The 25,745-nt window shown below is 44.6% G+C and overlaps 1 long non-coding RNA gene across 2 annotated transcripts in view; it reads right to left on the reverse strand.

Annotated features, from left to right (window-relative positions):
- The window catches only part of LOC105665769, a 115,472-nt gene that overhangs the window by 33,943 nt on the left and 55,784 nt on the right, over positions 1-25,745 (reverse strand). The window contains exon 4 of one of the 2 annotated variants that reach the window (XR_007224135.1): positions 24,970-25,410. The exons of the other annotated variant lie outside the window; for it this stretch is intronic. This is a non-coding gene — a long non-coding RNA (uncharacterized LOC105665769). Of the gene's footprint in view, positions 1-24,969; positions 25,411-25,745 lie in introns of those variants that run through there. 2 annotated transcript variants of the gene reach the window in all.

Consider the following 25,745-nt stretch of genomic DNA (forward strand, 5'->3'; position numbering starts at 1 on the left):
CGTCGAAGGTAAGTAGGATAAAACTGAGTTTGAGTGAACGAAAAAGATTAAAGTGTGCATAAACGTAGCGAGGTTAAGGTAGGTACGATTTGGCTCCCATCTTTCGGGCAATCAACTATCAGAGAAGAGAAAGTCCTCCGTTGGATATCGAACTTCGATTTACGAATCGTATTATTTCGTTAGAAATGATATACTTTGTTTCGAGATGTAGTATCGTTGGTTTATCTTCTCGAAAGTATCTCTATCGTTGCGACAATAGTTCAGACGTAAATATCTTGAAGAAAGATTTAATTTTTGTAATTTTCTTTCGGTTGAACGTTCCAGTATGAAACTTTAAATTTTCCGTTTCGCATAATTTACTCCGATAGCTACGTAATCTTGAAAAATGATTAAAGAACGATAGCGTATTTACTTCAGTCATATACTTGGATCTTCTACGAATACATAATAATGGTTTTATCATCGATAAAACTCCAACAAATAATATTAAAAGCCATCTAAAAATTGTAAATGTCGACGAGAGATATCGTTGCTAACGATATAGTTGGTCGCGCTCGATCGAACACTGGAAACTTGCTAGGAAACGAGTTGAGAACGAAAACGCGTGATTCTGAGAAAGCCGGAGAGCCGATATCGTACGAGTCAGAGTTTCTTCGAATGACGAAAACACCGAAATTGCAGCGTAACATGGGGCTGCATCAGCGATCGATAAACCCAACTTCGCGAGCGCTGAAGGGTCAGAGAGAAGGGTCCACAAAACTCGGAGGGCCGGCCGCGCGTACACGCGCGTTTTACCTAACATTCGGCAGGTTCAGCGTGCCATGTTAGCACACATGTTTTCTATGCCCGGAAACGACTAGAGGCACAGCGAGGCTGACGGGGGAGGGGAAGAGGAGGCTTGCAGCGGTCAGATAGAGCGGGACGATTTAAAGAGAACTTTTTCTACACGGCAATTTGGCAAACCTACGGTGCCCGCGAACGCCGGTTTTTGGAGGACCTTCGAAACTTATGTATAAACCCCTTCCCAGCTCTTTCTCGTCGCTTTGCCTTTTTTCTCTCTGGCGAGTGACGCCCGCAAACGGGTCCGCGCAACGTAATATGGCCATGTTAAAAAACTTATGCCGAGTTAAAACGCGGCATCGCTCGAATATTCGAGCGTCCTCCTCGAAAAGGAAGAACAAACGCCGCGCAAAACTAGTCGTTCAACGCGGCTTGATTTTATTCTATGAGTGGAAAAACGGTCGTTTCTAGGACACTGTCAGTGAAGATCCAGGGATACTCAAAATACGCTGGCGTCTCATAATCGCAATGGCTCGCGAAAGCATTCGAACACTTCAAACTTATATCGTACGGGTTATATAAATCATATTGAAATTTTATTAATAAAGAGATACAGGTATCGTGGTTCTGCCATAACGTTTCAAGAATTGCAAATCTTTAAGTCGTTTTGTTGTTACGTGGGAATTATTGACGGTTACGTAACGCGAAACGGTGCGATAATAATGATGGAAGATTTTAGAAAGTAACGTAGAGAAGGTATCGATAGGATGTAATAAAAGACAGCGTAGAATGTTATGTAGCGAAAACACGGTGATCCATTATCGTGTTCGAATTAACGCGCCGCTGCGTCCGCAGAATTGCCCTCGAAAGAAGGAATTCTCTGTGTCGTTGACAGAGGACTGTCCTCCGGGTTCTTGGTGGCGGACGTGCTGGTTGGTGTCGTGTATGTAAGAACGAAGAAAACGAACCGGGGCTCCGTAACGACGGAACAAGATAATAAAATTCAAATGGAGAAATAAATAAGCAGTAGGGACCCTCCTTGAAGCATCCTCTAGTGGAGGGAGTGCGCCACCAGACTCGGTTAGGGTGATATTCTGCCCTCTCTTGCTGCGCCTTACTTGTCCGATGCAACCCTTACTTTTAACGTCAGGGTTCGGCCCATGGTATTTCTCGGAGAAGACACGATAAGATAAAAAATACGTAAGAAGTGCAAAAAAACTTTTGTAGGAAAAAAGATACTGCTTGAACAAAAGTTCGAACGTACATTGTACTTAAACGGCATGTTCACAAACTGATCTGTTTGGTGATGATGTTAGGTGAGTAACATTCTTCCAGATGTTTTCGTATTATGCTACGCGATGTTTGGAAACTGAATAACGAGAGTGAAATGCAGTAAAATGAATCGATATATGTGAGTAACACATAAATGAGAAAGTTAATTGTTGATACGAGATATCGTATGATTCCATTTTATATGCGGTATTATTTACATGCGGATTGTACGGATTGTAGATACATTATTAAAAGACATCATTACGTTATTACAAATTTCATTTCACGCATGGAATACAGCAACCTAAACGCAACGCATAAAATCTCCGAATGAAAACCCCTTTACGTCAAAGAACCTCTCGAAAACCGAGTTTCTAATTACTCGATCGCACAGTCTCGATGTGCTACAATTTCTCTTCTGCATCAAACCTTATGTGTACGTTTTCGTTCACCGCGTAACATCAATGCCACCGCCAAAGGAAATCGACGTTACATCGCGAGAACGAGTAGCTGCCGATCGCGCGAGAGTCAGACGCCGGCTATTATTTGCTCTTTCGACGGGGTCTTTCTCGTAGCACGGCACGATGGCGCTAAAAAGGAACCGCGTTGAATCGCGCGTTACGTAATATTATGCGAACCGCGATGCCAGAAGCTCGAATGACTCGCTACCATGTATATGTGTTCCTGAAGCTTATCAAAGCTTGCATGTGTTCCGTTCGGGGATTCGCACGCACGGCCCACACCCTGTACCACCCCCCGCCGAACCCCAACGACGAGCCACGTGAGCCAACGCTCGGTGTATATCTTCCAAAGCCCCTAACCTTCTCCCCTGGCCTACGTCTTTCTCTTTCTGCCGTCATCTCGCGTCCCTTCCGCCAGCTCGGTTCAATTTAAACTTTACCCCGATTCGGCCCCGAAAACCACATTAAGATTTTTTAAGGTTACGAGAGAATCTATGGCGGCGTGGAACGACCGTTCGACCAGCCACCCTCTTTCGTTGCAGTGTCGCGCTTAATTTCGATCATCATACGACTAATCATTTCTTGCCATCGCTGTATGTCCGACTGTATATGCTTGGATATTAGAAATGTCTTAAAGAGAGAGAATATTTGTTTTTTTATCTTTGTTTTTAGTTTGCGTTTGATTTGGTCTGATTTTATTCGATGCAGGGGACAATTTTCGATGTTGCTGGTGTTTTTTGAACGTAAAGGTTTCTTTGATTGGTATATCGAATGAAGTTTCAGGTATACAGAGTTTGGTAGAATGTCTGTTACACGTTATACGTATATTTAGGTATAGTTTAACTTAACTTAGTTCACTGTCTATAGACATGTCGTGATTGCTAAGTTTGAGGCAAAGGAACATTTTAAAAATTGAATGTAAAGTTACAAAATTAAATTTGAAAGTGTAAAGTACAATTGTAAGTCGAGTTTGAATTTGCTTCCTGTGATATATGTAATTGAAAACTTGGTTCGAAAGGAATCATTTGAAATACCACAAAAAGATCAGAATAAAATTCTAAAAGATTTCTAAGAATCGAAAGTATCGGAAGATTTCCAAATTCGGAAGATTCCTAGACCAATGTATTGAAACTTCGGTTCGTTACATCAAAAGTGTGTACGTTTAATTTAACGAGGAGCGTTAATTTCGAACGTATGATAAGTACGCGCACACACTTTTGAATTATTCGAATTCTACTGTTTAATTGAAATTCAATTCGATAAAATCCATTTGTTAATATGAAAACACACATAAAGAAACAAACGTTAAAGAACAGTTAACCGTATTAAGCAAGATTTATTTCATTAAATATATAGCAAATTCGATTATCCATATCTGTCAAATTCTGATATTCAACGATAACAGATAGATAGTATTTGCAAAAGCAAACGATACGTATCTCTTTAAAGGGGCATTACGATTTTGTTCCGATTCGTTGGCGAATAAATAGCCGTTATAAAAGAAAGCTTGGAAGAAAAACTTTGTTTCTCCGTAATTCGAGGAGAACCTGCAATACGAAGGTGATAAGTTGCGAAACGATTCACGTTAGAAGAAAGAAAGAGGAAAAAATAGAAAGAAGTTTACGTAAGAAATATTATAATTTCCCGGGTGGGTAAATATCGTGGGATGTGCTTAAAGCGATACGCACGAATTCGTAATTCCCGTGGAGACGAAACTCGATTAACCAGAACTCTCACCCTCGACCTGTGTTTTCCGTAGGAGAACCGGTCTCCCCTCCTCCCTCGCACTCTCGCACCCTCCACCGTCACGCCTTAACCCAACCTATCCCAAACCTGTACGAGGGAAGTTTCAACTCCAATTTGCCATTTCGTGACTGCAGCGAATCTTGCATTTTTCTTTCCCGAACAAACGTCTATCATTCTATCACGAACCGCGAAACTTTTGTTCCCGTGTCCCGTCCCACCTTCCACCTTCCAGCTCGCGTGGATCGGCCCGGTATCATCCGATATTTCCTTCGGCCGAGATATATTCTTGCGCGGCCCGAGAACCCGACACACCGTTTTAGGCGCCTGCACAGCCGCGAATTCAACTTTAACTTTGACTTTTTCGACGATTGCGTTCGCGCGCGTTCACGATCCCACTCGACCCTCGATCACGAGCATTTTAATTGATCGTTTCCTCCGTGCGAGTTCGAACGACACTATACAGACTTCCTGCTGCCTTTCCTTGCTTTCTCATTTACATTTTTTTCGCTTTCTTTTTCAACTTTCTTTGTTACCTTTAAGTAGATTAGATTATTAAGCTTACTTTCTTCGGAACGATGACATATAACGACAGGGCTAAATTATTAATATTTTAATCTGTAATATTTATAAAAAAATTTTATATAATTTCTCCTCTTTATCGATCTTTCTCTGCTTTCAAGATTCCCTAAGGTTTCCTTGAAGAAGAATAACAAAAAATATGAAATCAGACGTAAGGTTAAACTTAGTTTCGAACTTAGTTCGTAATAGTAATTGCTGAAAGTTTTGGATCATTGATCGGGTTGGGTGGGTGAAATCTCAGCGAGGAAGGACTTGGCCGGACGATCGTGCCACTGCCGGAGAGTTGGCGAAATAAAAACGCAGACATGGCCGGCCGATCGAGCGACAGGGTGCACCGGCGGAGGGCGTAAATTCGAGAGCGAAAGAGAGAGGGAACGAGAGGGAGAGAGGACGGGCGATCGACACAGGGTGCGTTCGCGAGAGGAAAGAGAATGAGAAATAGAGAGGGACAGACGGTCGGGCCAGGAAGAGAGAACAGAGGTGAGAGGGCGGGCAAGAGGAGAGACAGAGATTCAGAGACAAGAGGTGTACAGGGAGGAAGGGAGAAGGCGAAAGGCTCCTATTTGGTCGTTAGCCAGTTGGCTAATTTCCAGTAGAAATCATGAAAGCGGGGTCCACACGAGGGCGGCTGCTAGAAGCGGGCTGGGGTGGCCTCTGGTCATTCGATGATCCACTCTGCCAGCGTCGGGCTGCAGTCATCGCTTTTCAATGATTTTTACTCCCTTTTCCGTCCATTCAATGACCGCGCACCGGTAGCTCGTTCACCCTGCACCACCCAGCAAAGCGCCGGGCTTTTCGATGATTCTCCTGCCGTTGCCTCCACCGCGCACTGCGTTGTGCCGTACAAGCTTTCCAACGTAAGCCCTCGATTGGGGTAGGTTAGGCCGGGTTGCAGTTCTTTCTCTTCGTTTCCCTCCTTCTCTCTCACGAAAGCGCCTGAACCACCTCTCTCTCTCCGTCTCTATCAGCCGTGCTCGAGCTACTTTATATCCATATACTCTTCCTCTTGTCCTCTCTTGCTCCTACGCCGCTTTCTGAATCGACTCGGCTTGGTTAGGGTTGCCGGTATGTCGACGCGGCACGGACCGGTATCCAAACGCGATGGGACACTTTGCCGTACTTTGCCATACGTTAGCTACTCTGTCAGAGTATCTAGACACGATTGAACGCGTGACCGTGTTATAACCGCTGCAGGAGGATCGAGGCAAGAGCGCCGAGCGATGGATCGTCGATGGAGTTGTAACGAATGCTTCGCCGATGAATTGATCGGTTTTATTGGGGAAGAGGCGATGCTACCGTATACACAAGTTGATAGAGTCGTGCAACTTGAGGCAGTAATAAACTTCTGTATACCGTTTACGGCCGATCTGTTCGGATATCAGTTATCGTATGGTTTATTTCCTACGAGGCTACTTTCAATTCTAATTGAAACTAAATTTCGATCTGATACAATTGGCCCAATCGATAATACGAATAAGTTCGTTCACCAGTTTGTAGGACGAAGCGGCAGTTATATATAAAATGGACCTTCAATAGTAACCAATACAATTGTATAATCGTGCAGCGAAAGATCAATATCGTTTATTAAAGAAGCTTCCAATGAACGGGCGTTCGTTGAAAGTATTCGGTTGCGAATAAAAATCCGATTCATTTTAGCACGGTCCCCGACTTTCTGTCATAATGTATATACGCCCGTGTATATAGCTCTCACTTTTCCGATCTAAATATCCGAAACTACGAACGCGGAAACGGTGAATGCCAATATAGTTCTCGTTGGTTAACCGAGCAACGGGAGTCTCTTCCTTTCGAGACAAACAGCCGTCAGAGCCGCGGCGACGGGTCTAAAACCAACTCGTATACGTATACGTATCAGAGGGTATCTTCGGGTGAGAAAAAAGCCACGGCAGGTGCTAGCAAGACACGAGGAGACGTATCTCTAAAGGCCGTTCGGAACAAAGAAAAAATATCAAACTGTAACATGCTCTTGCGGCACGAAGAACCGATGAACATCTCCGTTCTACCCTCCCGCATGGAAAACTCAGTGCATAATGCCGACAACGACACCAGGTACCGCCCGCACCCCTTTCCGACTGGAGTCGTCACCTGAGCGTAGACGCGGGACGCGCGTAACCATTGAGCCAGCAGTTTCGCGGGGGAGAAAAAAAGCGTGGCGGTTCGAAGAAGAAGCGTGACGGGAGCGGAAAAGGAGGCTGTATGGGCGCACGAGGAAAGGCGGAAGGGAGAAAGAAAGAGGAGACAAGAAACCTGGCGGATCTGGAGCGCAAAGTGCGAGGAATTTTCACGAGTCGCGTTTACCGTTACTTCAATAGACACCGCGGATATATACTACGAAAAAGGGGTGGGTGGAGGGTGGACCCGGTGTACTTTCGTCGCCCCGAGGACCGCGAAAGTTTTGTCCCACGGCGACACACGCCGCGGCGCGACACCTCGTCTCACGATACGGACGAGAGTTGTACGGCCGCGCTTAGAAACCCGTATACATTGTAAGGCTTTCTTAATGACGGAAGAAATTCTATCATACACACATCCGTTTAGGACGCCTCGGTTGCAGAGGGAGCGTTTTGTCTCCGGGGGTGTGAACCTAAGGATCGGAGTCGAGTGTAGGCGCCGCTGGCTCGGGGGTAGGGGCGCATCATTAACGGCCCTGACGACGTGTCATTGGCGTTGAACTTCGCCAGTTTGCCGCGCAGAAAGAGCTTCGGCAAGGGGTTACCAACGATCGACTTTAGAGGGCCGCCTGTAAAGCATCGGTTGGGGATCGAAATTTCCAGAGGCTACATCGAAGGGAGCGGCTTTGGCTGATCGGTCGTATTTTTTCCATTTCGTTTTTCTGACATTTTCTTTTTTCTAGAATGTTGTGTCGGCAAAGTTTGAAAAATGTAGAAACATCGTGCGAAATAAGGATCGGACAAGTGGACCGTGTCAACAAGCGCGTAATTTTAAAACATGCAATACACGCGTGATCGAGCTATGTAAATCGAACGTTTCGATATGATGAAACGCTTTCTCGGTATTGGATAGTAATCGTTCGAAAAGCGAGAAATTCGTCGATAGTAGATCGTCCAATATCTATTCGACCGCAAAACAAATTGCATGCGAATTGTGAAATGCACGAAGAAACAAGAGAAAAGATGAAAAAGAAAAGAAATGAGAAGAGAGAAGAAAATCCTTCAGACTGCTTCTCGTTTTCTTTACCTACGATCCTCTCACTCCCTTTCTCTCTCTCTCTCTCTCTCTCTCGTCCGTTCTGAAGAACGTCGATCCTCTATCGCGTTCATCAAACGATACTCCTTGAAAAATACGAGAAGGCTAGTGAGAAAATAGGCGTGCAACGATGACGGCGTCGGCTTGGAACATGTTGGCTGGTCCGCTACGAATCCACGAAAAGAGGGCAGAGTTGACCGGCGAACTAGTCTACGTAAAATCATCTACCGTCATCGATTCCCTCCCGGCGTCCACCCTTTTGTAGGTGGTCGAAACGCGAGGGTGGGTCGGGAGGGTGGTCGGTGGGTAGAGGGTTGTAGTGGGTGGAGGGTGTCGGTTTTCCGGCCGTCGGCCCTCGGGTGCACCAGCCGTCCCCCGCCGTCGGTTGCACCCTGACTCGTAGTTGCACCCTTCACCTCCCGGGCCTCTCTTGCCACCCCGAGGTCATCAAACACCCGACGTCAGCCTGGGCAGAGGCGGATGGGCTTCGAACCGGCCATTTTTTGTCTGGCCAGTCAGTGAGTCCCAGGGATCAGTGAATGTGAGCGCGGGGGGAGGGACGTAGGTGGTATAGGGTAGTCGTCGAGGGTACGGGCACAGAGAGGTAGAGGGTAGTAGATGCAGGGGTGAGTGCAGCAACCATCGATCAGCCTCGAGGCTGGACCGCGCAATGATTTTTACCCCTTTGTCCCACCCCATCCCCCAGTTGCCCCACGGGCCACGTTGGCTATAGTTAAACGCACACAGATCCGTGCTCGATACGCGGCCACGTGTATATGTGTGTCTGAGCGTGTGCGATCGTATATGCGCCGCTGCTGCATACGTGGCGTGCACGTACGTGTCACGTATGCAACGCACCAGTACACACGCGTCTTGTCGGGCCACGTACGTGAACCACATGCAAACGATGCATCTATAACTTTTTCTCATCGTCCTCCCTCTCTCCGTCTCTTTCGTTCTCTGTCGTTTTCCGCTCCTCTCTATCCGTACACGATTCTCTACGATCTCACCTTCTCTGTCTCTCTTCCCTCCTCTTTTTCCCTCGATCTCTCCGCTTTTCTCTCTTTCGCCCTCTTTCCTATCGCCGCGGCTCTGCTCTGCTCTGCTCTGTTCTGCTCTGCTCTGCTCTGCTCTGCTCTGGTCTGCTATGCCGTTCTCTTTCTCTGGCTCTCGCTCTCGCGAGTTCTGGTACCACGGAAACGCGGTTCCTCTTTCTCTTTCTCGTTTGAAACCTGCCAGAGGCCGCCTGGCCACGCCCTCCACCCCCGACGCAGCCCCCTCATCCACCTCCGACCACCTCCTCCACCTCCTGCCCTCCGTCCGTCACGAACCATCCTCACCCAACCACCCCTTTTCCTCTACCTGCCTTTCTACTACGCAGCATCCGTACCAGCCTGGCTGGACCGGTCAGCACGCTTTTTTGCATTATCTCGTTTTTGCAAAAATATGCGGACGCTAATCCGCTGGGCTAATTCGTCCTCGGCCGTCGTTCTCTCCTACGTCTCCCACTCCCGAAACCCGTCGTCACCGTCGCGCCACGCCGAGCCGCACCAAGCAGAACTGCACCACGCGGCGTGCACGGCCCTTCCATCCACTCGCACCCCGTTGCTTTTCCGCTCGCTGTCCTTGAGCGTGTTGGACTCTCATTAGAATACCGGTCTAGGATAAATCCACGCCACTCTTCAAAGCTTTGAGGATGGTCGACCGTGATCGAGGATGATGCGAGTGTTCACCGGGATCGCTTGCTTCGCTGCGATTTTCTCTTTTCGCGCTGCGAAACTCACGTACGCGAATTCGATTTTCCGTTTCGAAGGGAGATTAAGTTCGTGAAAAATAATGGGTTCGTATGTCGCTAATGCATCGCAGAAACGCGATTCTCTTTTGACGGAGGGCCGTTTTTGTGTTCGTTTCTTTGCCGACCCTTGAACGTTCGCGCTTTATCTACGCGATGGTTCATCGAGTAAATCGCGATTAATTTTCTCCTACCTTTAACATCTTTCCCGCTTCTTTTTTTCTCTCGTATTTTCTCTCTCGTACATTTTCTCTCACTCTCGCGCTCTTCGTTTTTCCTCCTACTCCTGACGTCCTGGCTGTCTTTTTTTTTTTTACATATAAAATCGTCCAGCATCGCGGCTAGAAGCCCGGATACGTTGAATTTTTTAAACGAACCCGACGTACCGGATTTTTTATGCGCATTATGCGTGCATGTAACGTGCTGCTGTGTGTGCGCTTGAAGCATCCGCTATCCGTTATTTTTTTATTAATTTCAGGAAAATATGCGCTCGCCAACGCGTAGAGTTAATTTGTCTGCCGTCGTCATATAGTGCCGCGTCCACCATCTCCACCTCCTGCTCCTCTTTCCCTCTTTCCATCTCTCTTTTACCTCGTTTGCACGCCGTGTCTTTCGGAATATTTGATTCCCGTTGAAAAGATTGTAGCCGTCCGTTTTCCCCTGTCCGCCGCTTAATATACCCAGAAAATGACGTTTTACACGATAACCGCCTCTTTATCCGCGAATATATCGAAACGTTCGATAATCGGATAACAAAGGATAATTACAAAAATTTTTTATCGCCGATCTCCGTGAAGACTTTCGTCGTGTTCTCCGCGAGTCTCGAATCGATACGTCGGCGTTTCGTGTACCTTTGATCCTCCGACAGAGAACGAACGACACACGCACACACGCATACACGCGCGCGTAAAAATACAAGAAAAAAGGAAAAAATCGTTGTTACTGCGCCAGCGAAATATCAAACGTTCCTGGAATTACATCATCGGACCGTCTCCCATTAATCCTGCCTGTGTTGCGCCGCGTCCGTTGTCCCGGCGTGCAAACAACATATCATCCGTGTTTCACCAAACGAAAGAACCGGCAGCGCGCGCTAGTCAGACATAACAAGTATTAATTAAAAACCATCGCCGCCGCGCCGCCCAGGAAACAAGGCATTAATGTCGACAGCAGCCGAGCAAAAGTGATATCCGTTTCGCTCATTTTTGCTTGCGCTGTGGACGTAGTCCAACGAATTACATCTCCGCAAGGACGACCGCAATCCATTAATATCCTCGGATCCAACGTCATCGACGCTTGGTTTCTAGGCGTCTTTCCGTACGAAGGGCATACGTCCCATTGCTTTTTCCCTTGTCGAATTTGCACCAGTTCGGCTAATAACGATAATAATCGTCGTGCCGAAGGTTCGGTACCGGGCTCGAAATGATTTTTCATCGCCACTCTCGAATTCTCTCTTTATCCTCCCGTAATCCCAGCCCTCTCACGTACGTCAGCACACGTACACGCGCGTAACGCACGTTCCCGCGTACCGCGCCGTTACACTGCCACCCCGTTGTAGCCACCCCCCCTTGTCTCTCTCCTTTTCTCTCTCATTTTTACCACGCTTCTCTCTCATCTTTCCTATCCAACCTTCTACTCTTCCTCCATCTCTTCCTCCTCTTCCTCTCCGTTTATGCCTCTCTCTCTCTCTCTCTCTCTCTCTCTCTCGGTTCACGTTTCGTCCCTGCCGACGACAACCGCGAAAAAGAGGGACGATGGGTAGAAAATACGGCACGAGGGAGAGGCAGGGTAGGTAAAAAGGAGAGGGACCGGTAGGCGGAGAGGGTAGGAGTGGGTCGGTGAAAAATACGCGGCAACGTGACATCTGCCACTCTTTCACTTGGCCGGCTTGGGCCGCGAATCGCGATCGCGGAAAGAGATTATTTTATGCAGGAAGCTCGGCCGAGCGTGGCCCGTGCATTATGCAGAATTCACGACGGCATTCTGGATTCGACGATGGTAGGACGACGACGGTAGAAAATTCCTGGCTGGTTTCGCGAGCGCGCTCTGTGCGTTCTGTTTCTTCTTTCTCTCTCTTTCTTCGTGTGCGTGTGCATGCCTCCTATGTGAGTGGAAGCGAGAGCGCGCGTGCGCTCGCTGCTGCTCCTCTGTACGTGTGTATAGATATAGATATAGATTAAAAAAGCCGGTGTATATGTGTAGAGACGAATATTCGGGCGAGGCAAGCCGCGGTTCGGTGCGTGCGGATACGCGCTGGCGAGGCTCGTCGAAAAAGTCTGGCTGGACACGCATCAGTGGACGCGAAATCACGGGAAGAATGAACCGCAACGCGGCCCGCAGCGCGGCAAATGCGTTAAATCTCGAGCACCGAGCCGTTTGCGCGTTTCTTTCCTCATGAGAAAGTTACAATTCAACCCCCGAAAACTCGTCGGATCGTGTAAGCTTTAAACGGTCTTCCTTAATTATGGAGAACACGCCGATTCCCCGTTTACCAGTTTCTTTTGCGAGAACGCGCCACCGACACAGAAGAAGATCGAGCAATTCAAGCGGCACAAGCTCCCTCCGCTCTCATCGTTTCGTCCGAATAATCGCCATTTTTCTCCCACCGAACTTTTACGTTTGCAAATACCTCGTGGATTGTCCAGGTTTCGAATGCAAAGCGATCTTTCGTTTCTCGCGTTCTTCGTTTTTCCGCGATTGTTAGCCGTGCACGTCGGCCTCGCGACTCGATTATTGGATTCTCCGATTATCGACATCACCGATGAGGATTTATGGGATTCGATCAATATTCTTGGTATCTGCTCTCCTGTTCGTCAATTCCACCACGTTCATTGTGAATTCCGCGTACTTTTATGTAACGTATTTCTTTAACAATGCATTTCTGCTTTGACGATTTGTATACTAGAATGTGTTATCTCTGTTTAAGGAAATATACATGACTTTTATTTCGTGTATCTTCTCTATTTTTCTTCTCTCGTTGTACGAATCTACGTGTGCTATTAGTTTCTCATATTTTACCTTTATTCTTCTACTATTTATTATCCTTCTTCTTTATTCCATATATTCTCCTTTTATTCGATATGAGTTATTAGATTGCATTCAACTAATTACTGTAGCTTATCTCTTTTTCCGTATGGGAAAACTTTCCTTTACACAAATCACGTCATGAACCTACGTGGTAGAGATAGAATAAATAAACAGACAGTTTTGTTTTGGCGTCCATCGCTGAACTACGAGCAATTCAATCGATAATAAACGTCAGTCGTGGGAACCAAATTTATTTAAATATTGAGATTCGTGTTACACGATTGGGTATTAATTTTTTTGTAAGAATTAATTTTTCCACTGTAGTTGCATCCTTTTACGTTTACTTGCACAACTTTTATGAAATTATCATACTCATTTTTAAGATACCCGATGGTACGGAAAAATGAGGAATAAAACAAGAAATAAGTTTTATTTAAATTAAAAAAAACAGATTACGATAAACTACAAAAAAGAACAAAAGTAAAATGCATCCTAAATTCGATTTTAGGAATTTTGAAGGCCATCATGCCTAATTGTACTTCTTGTCATATTTTATATTCTAAGATACGCGAATGAAACAACAGATCAACGATAAAATACCTAGAAAATAAAAGATGCGACAAGCATTCGATTGACATTAAACATAAGCAACCATCCTAATACTTAGAGCAGGCGATATATTTTATCTAGTCTTTATCGTTACACAATTCAGGAAATTTATTTAGCATTAGAGATCGTCATATATCCTGCAATAATCGACGAGCTGTCGTCTAGCCGAACCTTATCACGGAACAACGAAAACGAATGTCAAGCTCTACCAAAACAACGAACGCCATCAAACAACGAGAAGCCATCACTATTCGAAGAACCGAACGTTCTGACCATTCGACAGCGACGTTCTCGATAGCTCCTCCAACCGGAGAACAACGTTCGCAGCTTGCCGCGTGAAATATGAACGAGCACTTGACGACGGATTCGATTTACAAACGCGACAAAAGCTCTCTCTCTCTCTCTCTCTCTCTCTCTTCCTCCCTTTTTCTCTCTCTGGTTCTCATTTTTTTTTCACTCGCCATAACGAAGAGAGAGGAGACTTCCTGCGATGTGGCGCGAGCGAATACTGCACGGCCCCTCCTCGCATGCAAAATTCACGATTCGATTCCGAATCCGGCCGTGAGTACGCGCACCGATCGTCCGCCAATCGAAACAAATGGAAAGAATCTGTTTGACCGCGTCTGTTCCGCGTCGACAGGCGGCGAACGAAAACTCTGACAGAAATTAGGCAACAGATTCGGCGAAGAAAACGCATTAACGGCTTTTTCAATCATTTACCACAGCCTTGATGCAAACTCGTCGATATTAAGTCGCTTTCGATTCTCCGAGACTGCTGTCTGATTAGCAGATTGCTCGAGTTAATGCATTTACAAGAAATTTAAGAATACGAAATACATATATGCAAATATATAGAGATTACTAGAGAAGTATGGTAAAACTTTGAACTACAGATTTTAATGTATTGTAAGAAATGTCGTATAAACAATATTTGGATTATATATCTTTTTTGAAACGACTAAATTTCTTTTAAAAACAAAAACAAACAAGTACATACACATCTTTTATATTTTACATTTCACGAACGTTTTATATCGAGCACTTCTATAATGTTTATCTGCTGTCTCTTCATTTTCCAATAATTGATTGCGACTGATGAAATCTTTTTTCTCATTCATATCGTTTAATTATAAAAGCAAGACACTTAATTTGAAATTTTACTGCGTTACGAATTCTTATTGGAAAGTTAAATGCTTATTCGAACAAAAAGTTTGAAAGAACCAATGATATTCAAATATCGTTGGACGCATTTAATCAAACGTGTTTTAATAATATCCACGTGGAGAAAGTTTTATGGTCATTTCGTAACAAATATTATTTAACGAATGTATAGAAACGCAAACTTCATTTTTCCTACTATTCTTTATATCTACAGAAATATGGAAAAAAGAAAATACAAGGATCTACCTATAATATCGCCCTCGATAATTAAAACGTTCTACTATCATTTCAAAATATTCGAGAAAATTGAAGTTTTATTATCTTCTGCGACGATTATGTTTTTCTTCGTTCAATTTCAAACATTTAATCGCTATTTCATAACATCCTACACATACATACATATATAGAACTTTACTTAAAGGAGAAAACACACCGACAGCTACAAATATTCTAGTATGCCCATCTCGAAAAATAAAAAAAAAAAGAAAAGAAATGCTAGGCATTTCAACTGAGGAAGGCCGTATATTTCATATAAAATACGAGAAAAGAGATCCAACTATCGTGTCTCGCGCAAGATACGAGAAGAGTATAAAAGTCAAGTATCAGATCTCGTAGTCGTATTTTCTAAATATCAAGAAAATGCAAATCTTAACACGAGTACAAGAATAACTATGCTCGAATTCCAGGCAAAGTGTTTTCCGATTTATCGATCAGTGTCATAAATCTGCTCGTCATCGGAAGGTATTCTCGAACGCGCACTACGTCTTCTTAATGGCCGTCGATATTTGTGCGTTCCGATGCGAACCGCTACACTATAATTACTATACATAGCACCTGTTATTATAGTTCCAGGAGGAAAGCGCGTAGCGTAGACCCTAACGGTGTACGCTGTATGGGGTGTTTAACGGGAGTCTCGCGTGGCAGCCACGTGCCAAATGGTCCAATTTGATGGACGACAGTTGCGTTCTCCAATTAAAAATTATAACAGTTTTTTCCCTCATTTCGTTTCTCCTCTCGCCGCGGATAACGCAATTAGGAGCGCACCTTCGAGTGTGTGCCAAGAGGGCGGACCGTTCTCTTCGCATCCGCCGCGGCCTGATGCTTTTGATGTGTACGCTCGGAAGGGTTTTCGGGAAACAGTTTTTTTCCTCTTCTTCTTTCATTCCTTCCCTTGCGCCCGCCTTTCTTTCTACCTGGTTCACTCTGCTCCAGGGTGGCGAGGCTTTCTTTTTTAACGCGGCAGGCGGCAAGCGCACCGATGAAAACTGTCAGTCACAAATGGGAGCTTAGCGAAACCGCATTGGCAGAAGTCGGGTTTTTTAATTGGCGAGACCTACGCTCGCGTGGCAGAGGAAGCGCGTAAGTAAACGTCGAAAGCGGCGTATAGCTTCCGCCTCGTGACGGCGGACCGCGAGTTCTCCTTGTACTTTTAATCTTTTCCGCGTTGAATAAAGCAGGCTGAAAAACGTTCCTCCAACCTAGTTTCCTGTAATTTGAGTCTAATAAGTAAGGTCTCCGCTGTATTCAGAAAGGAGAAACCAGCTTTCTAAGCTCTGTTAACCGCTTCGAAGAATCAGCGCGGAAATGTATTTCAGCCTAAACCCCATTCGTGTTTCTCTCCTACCCTTTGAGCGTTAGCGTTCCGTTAATCGCGCCATAGGGAAACGAGGACGTCGATCTATCGGTGACTTAACAAAATTTTCAATTCTCAAAAATGAAATGCGTTTGACATTAACGCGCCTAAGACGTCTAATATTGAGACAAAATGGAAATCTCGTTAAGCTCGAGTCTTTCCATAGCCGTGTATTTCTTTGCCTGCGATCGTCTGCGACGGATGATCTAATTGTCGTTTTCTCGCAAATCGTCCAGTCGTTTTTTCCCTTCCATGCGAAGTCGATGTTCATGGATGTAAACGAAAACTCGATTTGCAATGTCCTCCAGTCTCATAAAGATGGGATTCCGCGAGTTTGATGGGATCTCCGGCTTCACTGCCCCTCCCTTTTGCCTTGTCCTCTTTTGTCCGACGCTCTCTATCGTAATTACTGAAAATTGCATTGGCGTTGAATTATATCGAAAAAGAGAGAATTCAGGGCTAATCGAGTTATACGATGAAAACCACTGGTGGTCAGCTAGCTTTACCGCCGGGGTTTGCATTCTGCGTCCCGAAGCCAGCCTGGGCCATGAAAGGGTTGAAATAAATCGCGATGCTGCGTTCGAGTTAACTTCTTGCGCGACTGATTACTTTGTCCCTTGTAATCATCTAGATGTCTACCTTCTTACGTAAAGAGGAATATTCGAAAGAAAAATTGAAATTCGTTTCGTTGTGTCCGATATCTACTGTCTTTTGTTAATACAAAGTTTAATCACTGAATTGTTGATGCGTTTATGAAAATGTATATTCTCACATGAATAATTAAAATACAAACACTAGGCTCTATCGGTTGGATATTTTAACGATTGCTGTATTTTAGATATTCAACCTAACTTTCTGTATTATATTGTGAATTCTTTGCTTATCCATTTTCCCACGAACAGGTAAACATCCTTAGCGCAGTCTTCGCTTTGCCAAGTACCAAAACATTGAAAAAGCAAGAAACTACTATTATGAAGAATACATCGGATACGATCTACTAAAACACGCTTCGATATCTATGAAAGAATATCGCTACTGTCGATACAGGGGAATAAACAGGTAAATATGTTTACAGTGAGGAAAATACAACGCATGGTTAGCGTGGCTGCGTGGCGGGTGTTTGGAAACGAGCAGTAACAACACGGCGATTTCTCGATTGGCATCGTCAACGCCTGACACTGGACAGAGGAGCGTGTCACGAGAACCGGAAGTTAGCTTCCAACTACTAAACCTCGGTACAAAAGTTTATGAGTTGTACACAGGATGGGCTTGAGTGGGTGGCGGTCGGAAGGGCGGCAAAAGGGGGTATGGGCAATGGGGGTGAGCAGTGGGGGATTCGAGCTGATGGGTCGGCAGAGAAGCGAGGAACGCGAGAGAAAGGGCAACAGCAGCACCAGCAACAGCACCGGTAGCAGCAGCAGCAGCAGCAGCACCGGCAGCAGCAGCAGTAGCAGCTACAGCAGCAACATTCGAGGAGGAAGATAGACGCATACGAGCTTTGATGTACGAGCTTGCGCCGCGAAAAGAGAGAACACGAGAGAGAGAGCGAGGAGGCAAGAAAGAGAGACAAAATTTTCGCCGGCAAGGGGATGAAATACGATTTTATTTGCCGCCGGAGCTCCCAGGCTATCCTCGATGGGGTTGGCAGTCCAATTGTCCAGTCGACTACTGTCCAGTACTGTACGTCCAGGATAATGAATAAACTTACGTCTTTTTAGAGAGATAGGGACGGAGATGCGGAGAAACAGAGACAAAAAAAGAAAGGGTGGGGACCGGCAATTTTATACCAGGCAGAAGAACATAATTATTATTTTTATCACGTCGCTATTTTTGTGCAATTGTGTATATATATATATGTATTTTTTTTTTGTTTTACCTTGTTGCGCTTGCTTTTTATTTTTATTTTTTTTTATAGATGATAACCGGACGCGAGCGTGTCACAATATTCGCGAGCACGTAATGCGTTATAAATTTTACATTTGTCGCTGCCACAGGTTTCTAGGGGAAGCGCTTTTTGCAAGCCTGTGGAGCACGCGGCTGTGCCACCGCAATATATGATATGGAAGTATGTAAAACAAAATTCTGAAGAATAACACAGAGCAGGAATGCTGCAGAGAGATAAGTGAATCTCTGAAAATATTGAAACACCGATACGAGAGCGCGGGTTGGTAATAATTTTTCGGAATTTGTGTATCTTTTCCCCCCTGTAGGAATATTCCTATGTTAGTCGACTCGACTAATTGCAAATATTTTTTTTTTCATATTGACATTGCCGTTACGCAAAAAACACTCTTATGGATACTTTCTCAAGATACAACACATCTTCCGACTTTACGAATCGTTTCATTTCCATAAATTCTTTTTAAATCGAACGATCCCTTTGAACATTAAAATGAAACAAATCTTTTGCGTGAGATTCGCATCTCAAATTTTCGGAAGGCGACTTTGACATTTTTATGTTCCAGCATCAACGAGCTCCGTTTGATGGAATTTTACGCGTCATTTTAATTAATTGCGTGTCTCGCGTAACAACGTGCCATTCCTGGCTAGAACAATGCCGGTGGAAAAAGCGTTTCTTCGCCGGCGAATTTCGAGGAGTTTTCCCGGAAGGACTGACATCGATTGCCTTTCATCCGACGATTCCAATCATTTTCCCCTGAAAATCCGAAGCTCGCGAGAAAGAGCGCCGGTCTGTGCGCAGGGGTCTGGTCCATTTCCGGTGGGGCCGGTTGTTTACGGTCACACGTCTCGCGCTCAACCGCGCGATGTTACTCGAAGGCGCATCGGTCACTTTACGTGGAAATTCGCATTAACCTTCGAGGGGGACCTTTGTCGAAATAAAAATGCAACGTGAAAAGAAAGACGAAAAAAGGCGTCGTATAGTGGGAGAGAGAAAAAGAAAAATTGCCAAAGGGAGAGAGAGAGAGAGAGAGAGAGAAGAAAGAAGTACGGATACATATATGGAAAGGTAATGTTCCCTCTCCAGGGCGCATGCACCAGTCTTCATCCTCTCTATCTCTCGTCGAGCCTCCCTTTTTCTCTGTCGCTCGCACGTAAGCGTCAGTGAGATTTATCTGGCGATGCGAGATCGCGAAACGCGAGGGTTGCATGCGTGCAGGTGCATGTGGAATGTATATGCACCGTGGTAACCGGTCACGTGTGTGAGTGCGTGCATGTGTGGAGAGGGAAACAGAGAGAGGGTGGCTGTGTGTCCGGCGAACATCGAAGAGGGACGGAGAAAGGATAGGGTCGGATAGGCCGTTAGTGGAACGACGTTGCGAAAGAGAAGGGCGATCAGGGTGCGAGCGGGACAGCTTCCAGTCCGTTTCTCTCGAACGCGGAAGGGTGAGTCGGATGAGGAACGAGAAGGACCAGAGGTGGACCAGCTCGGCGGAGGTGGAGAAGGACGATAACGGAGAGGAGAAACAGGAGGATATGGGAATAGAATGAGATATGCGGATAGAGAGAGGCCCGAACGAATGAACGAACGAACGAACGAACGAATACCGGCACCGGCAGCAAAAGAGAAAGACCGTTGGATAGAAAGAGGAGATGCAGAGAGAGTGCAGGAAAATCGGGGGAAAGAAAGAGGTGGACGAAACACGAGAGGGACGGAGGTAGAAGGTTGATTCGGAGCGGAGTAGAAGCGAGATGGAACGTGGTGCAAAGGAGATGGAAATGTGCAGGCGGCAGTGCGTCGAACGAGGAGAGGCAGGAGCTGACCAAAAAAAAAGGAAAAAGGACGGACGCTTCAATTCATTGATCGCCCGGCACGGTCCGAGCGGCGACGCGCGGGGTAAAATAAAAAACGCGGCTAGGCTAGCAGCAGGCTGTGGAGGAGGGGGCTACTGCCAGTGGCACAGGTGGAGGTGGAGGACAAGCCGAAGGGCGTTGCGAAAAATCTCCGCGCAAAAAGTGCGCACGCCACCCTCCGTCCCCTCGTCCTCGCATTCCAGGAGCATGGTTGCTGGAGGATGGAATCTGACCAAGGGGGAGAGGCTGGGCGACGGCGGCACTGCCGGCTAAGCCGAGGTGGCGGGAGGTGAGGCGAGGTGGAAAAAAGGCGAAGAATTTACGTACGACAGAAAATCAGCAAACTCGATCTAACGCGTACTCTCTTTTTCTGCACCTCTGCGCTTGCGTCTCACCGTTCGTGAAACGGTCCGATCTTGTGTTTTCTCCTTTTTTCGCAATTTCAGAGCTGTCAGCTAATACGCGCACGTACCCTATGAACTACGAACTGAAAATCTTTTTTGATCTCGATAATCGAAATGCCAAATAGGCATTATCACCGTGGTTCCGTTTCCGTTCTTTTTGTCTACCTTCTTCCACGTTCTTTTCCACGTCGATTTTCCTCCGCCAACCCTCTTTTCACCTTCCCTTTCTTTCGTTGTTTCGAACTCCTTCTCCTCTACTCGCGTGCACGGTTGCTTCTTCCGTTAATAGCTTTCCGCCGACTAACGATAATCACGGTCGCGCGATAGCAAATAACGTTTAAACGCGCATTGACACTCGATGCAAAATATTTTAACGATGATAAACGCGACACCGATAAACGCGTACAACTGCATGCTCTAACGATGAGAATTATGAGCGGAAAAATTCGGCCAAGTGTCGACGCTGCTTATTTAAAAATAATCAGTTGATTAATTTGTCGTGTGACAGGAGCATAACCATAAACCACGATCTCCTATATCAAGATTATTTCGTCGAATCATTTCTTCCTACATTTTCTAATCGATGCAAGTCTAAAATTTAAATTCATAAAATCCACAGTAATCTGATTGGAAATATTACTTTACGTGTATCAACCAACTTCCTATAATTTTAAAATTATTTCACTGTCTTTATTGGCTTTAGTCCTTAATATCTGAAGTTCTGACTATCCCAAACCAAACAGTTTCAGAAAATAAAACAATTTCTTCGCGGGAAGAATAAGAGTACAACGCAAAGAAATATTTATGGTAGTTCGTCACGTTTGTGAAAAATGCCTATCAAAATCGCCTATTCGCCGTGAGCGGAAGAGATTGAAAACATCGCTCGTTAAACGTGATTTTCTTTGATCGAAGGGGTAAGCAGATGATCGCTGGTCACATCTGCCCCTCCTACGACCAAATTGAAATTCGAAGGATACCTGAAAGGTGGAAACGAATGTCTTGGAGGAAGTCGAAGAACGCACAATATCCTATTTTCCGTTCCACTTGAGCGGCTGCTCGCGGAATAACCCGCCGGTTAGGAACATCTGTATTTTGGAAAAGGCCTTTTTGCATTTCGGAGACAGATGCAAATGAAAGGGTTCTTCCCGGATAGACGAATGCAAAGGAATCGCGGCTTTGCTCTGCTGGGCCCTTTTGCGAATCCTTTTCATCGACAGCAGCTCACATTCTCCTCTCGATGTGTATGATGCATCTGTCTCGCAAACAATATCCTGCGATTTCGCTCTCAAATTCACTCGTGATTCGCTGCGGTCATTGTGCTCTCGATCCTCTCTGTTTCTCTCTCCCTGCCACTCTCGGAATTCTGTCTTGCAACAAGGAGTAACCCCTTCGCTACCCCTTGTGCAATTCTTTCGGCTCATGAAAACCGCCGGCGAATGACTCGAGCAAAAATGTTTCGCGGAAGATCGTCGCAGTCGAAATCCTTCAGGATGGGAACGTTTCGAAGGTACTTGGAGATTAACGTGTGCAAGGATTAAAAGCTTCCAGAAGGGGAGTATTATAAATGTTTCGCTTATGTAAATTATTTCACTTGTCTTGTGGATCTATTAGTTTACTCCTATTGTGTCGTGTATACGCTACTCATAAAGTGCCTGTTTTTGATTTGATTCGATTAAAAGCTTGTGAAACGGTAGTCAGAAATGACCATTGACTAATATTTTTTGTAATACTAGCGTCGTTTGATTTGATAAGTGTAATGATTTTTAGTTGTCACATAAGAAACCTCTGCGGTAGAAATCGTACTATGTTTTAGATTTAAAAATAATTATGTGTCGTGGTTTGATAAGAAAACGCTTGTACAAGAGTGTTGTCAAAAATCTTGATATTTAGCTCAAAGAATTAAATCGTGGTCAAGACATTCACATCACGGAACTTTTACGAACCGTGGAAGAGTATGCGCGGTATAATGGACAAGAATAATTGACGCTTTGAAATTGAAGGGTGGGGTCAGGAAAAATACGAGTCGCGACATATTTATACAGACGTTCAAATATTCAGCAGACGCGGGAATGGAGGATGTTTACACTGTTTGTAAAGGAAATGAAATGTCATGTTGGCGGACGAGCGCAGTTATGCTCCAACTCACGGTAATTAATTATTTCTTTCAGGTAAACTTGATTATTCTAACATGTGCTTTCTTCGCGTCTAAAAATGTGCAGAGTTAAATCTTCTCCGTAAGCAGATAATTTCATAACAAACAACGTGTAAGAATATTAAATTTTCATTCTTCAATTTCTAACTATAATCCATAACATTCCAGAAGAATTGTTAAAGTATCAAAACTTAAAAATTAACAAACATAAATTAAGGAAACTATTCTGTAAAAATGATCAATCAACAAAGCTAATTGTATATTTATGTAAATTCATATTTTTATGAAATTTAACAATATTTATCGTTGCACTACAATAGAACTAAAGAAATGGAATTTAAATAAAAATTTCTTTCATCCTCTATATATATTATAATTTTACTTTATTTTTAATTTCTAATCTTTTTTTGTATTTCTGCATACCGTATGCAATAATAATCGGAAACTGAAGGAAAAATATCAGAATGGACAAAATATAGTTTTCTATTGTTCCATGTGACGCGAATTAATTTCGTGCAATTGAACAAGAACGGTTTAATTGATCTCTTTAGAAGGGGAAGTACCACCGTGGACGTGTTATTTCTTTTTTCTCGGGACCTCATCTTTCAAGTGCAAACGCGACTCGCGTGCCCTGACAGATGCGAGGAGATTGGGAATGGTAGAGGTACTGTGGAGCACCCTTAGTCAGGGGCGCGGAAACCATCAGGTAATAACAAGGATCCCAGTACGCTATTCTTTGGCTAGCACGTGAATTTTACTCTGATTTATACAAATGCCTGCCTATTCAAACGCAACTTTCCTCGTTGATTTCGTTATTGCTCTTCTTAATGTTTTAATGATTTCTCTTAACTTTTTAGCTTACTTATACGCACATTATATAAGATGGACCGAAAATCGTGGTTCAAACGTGGTCAAACGTGCAAATTCTGTGACTCAGAATAAGACGAAGATCGAAAATAACAAAACTGAATTGACTGATTTTATTTTCGAGAAAATCGATCGTGTTTAATCCAAATCTAACGTCGGTACACGTATACTCGAGAAATATTTCAGTTCAATATTCTCCAAAACGATGCAGTTAGAAAGTAGCCAAATGCACGTATACTGAACTATACCACGAATTTCTATACATTGCAGAATTAAATAAGAAACTCTGTCCCTGAAATTTACATCTAAAAATAAGAGTATCACGGTAATGATGTAACTTTGGAATTTGTTAATATGCCTATCTGGCGAATGAAGGAATCCTTATTACGACGTACGGAGTCTCAATGTCTTGGGTTTAATTTCCGTTGAAAACAGGGAGACAAAAGATGCGCGTACAGCGAGCGAGCCTTGAAAAAAAACTGGGAAAGACAGTGGCATCCGAGCTTTCATTAGCGTGTCTACTTGGGAGATTAGTACGCTTTACCGCGTGCCTCTGTCTTTGTCTCCTTTCCTCTTTCGCGTCTCTGTCGAGAAGAAAGGCATGCACTCAGCGGCCTGCAAGCTTTGAGGATGGACTCTCGGACTTTGCTTCGTCTCTATCGGACAGCCAGGGGAGACACTGGTGAAAAAAAAGAAGCCGGATCGAGGCTTACGCCGAGTTCCACTGCTACGCGATATTTTCGCAAGTCATCAGTCCACCGTTCAAGTTAAACTTTCCAGATGCTTATGAAAGTACCTACGATCGCGAGTCGACGGATCATAATGGAAACCAGGTTGAACGAAGCTTTTGTTTGCGTCGTCCATCGGAGATTTCAATTCCTCTCTTTCAAGTTACACGTATTACGTAAGAACGTAGTCGTGGAAAGAAGTCAAATACTACCATAATAGAGGACCTAGTTATACGTCATGGTAAAAGACTAAATGTCAATCAGCTTTGTCCGCTTCTTTTTAAAATAGATGAAAGATTATGATATTCTTGTTCAAAGTGAGCTACCGATAAAGATAAGTAAACTACTAATGCATTCTCTTATGGTACTCAGGTTACGTGGAAAAGTATATAAAACTTGCAAAGCAAACTTCTCGTTATACGTAAGAAGTATTTGAAGCATGAAACTAAAGCTAGATTCTATTTGTTTAGTTGCGTTTACAAAAATACGATCTTGCGCAAAACTCTTGCTGTATCCGATACTTCCGGAATAAATCATACATGCATAACAGTGAGAATATTTGATTTACCCTTTATTACATCACTACACCTATTCCCGATATCAGAAGAAACCTATGTAAACAATTCTTACAGTGATAAGAATAGATGGTCCAAATTCTAAACAGAGAAAAGGTACTGTGGCTTCACCCCGAATGTCACCACGGGTGTGAATTGGCGGTGCGGCTGCGGTCATACACGCGATCACCGATCGTAAATCTTCGTTCCATCGAGGACTCACCTTAGATGATCGGTGGTAGACAGAGGGGGCCCTACGTCACCGTGAGCGGCAGCTGCCGGTACGTCATACTTTTTCTTTGTCTCAAAGGACCCTTCTCTTCAGTCGGTGCTCTTTGGGGCACAAACGGGGGCCACGCGCCCGCGGCAGATGTCCCGTGACGCATGCCCCTTCATTCCTGCGTATTACGTACTTATACTTGGAGCTCGTTCGTGCAAGGCGTGTAACACGCGACCGACCGACCGACCACCGATCGATCGATATGCATATGCACGATTCTTTCGGCGTTCGTGCACGCGCGCGCTCCTGCTCGCCTCGAAGAATGCGAACGCCGATTGAAGGAGGGCCAACTCTTGACTCTTTGATGGATTGCACGCATGCTGAACCAACCCTTTGCGCAACCAATCCCGTGTTTTCCGGATGGTCAACGACACACCAGTTTTATGGTTTCTGTAGAGGCACGTGTTTGCATTGATAATGGTTCGAGATTGGTGAAGGTGGCAGGAAAATATTTGTATGATAATTATAATGATACAGATTGAAATTAGCACGCAAGCTTGGAAAATAGGTTGTTAAGTATTATTCGATGAAGTTCTATTACGATCAGAAGGTTTTGAAAATACGTGTTTATATAAAATGATATACTTTTATGTAATTCTGTATGAGTCGATTACTAACTGTAAAATGAAAATAGGACACTTGACAAATGTTTTAATTCTAAGTACTATTTGACTTTCTCCGTTATTTGAAACGTCAGATGAGATAGGGTCACTGGCCGTCTATTC

The sequence above is a fragment of the Bombus terrestris genome, chromosome 5 (assembly GCF_910591885.1).
Source record: "Bombus terrestris chromosome 5, iyBomTerr1.2, whole genome shotgun sequence".
NCBI classification, from domain to species: domain Eukaryota; kingdom Metazoa; phylum Arthropoda; class Insecta; order Hymenoptera; family Apidae; genus Bombus; species Bombus terrestris.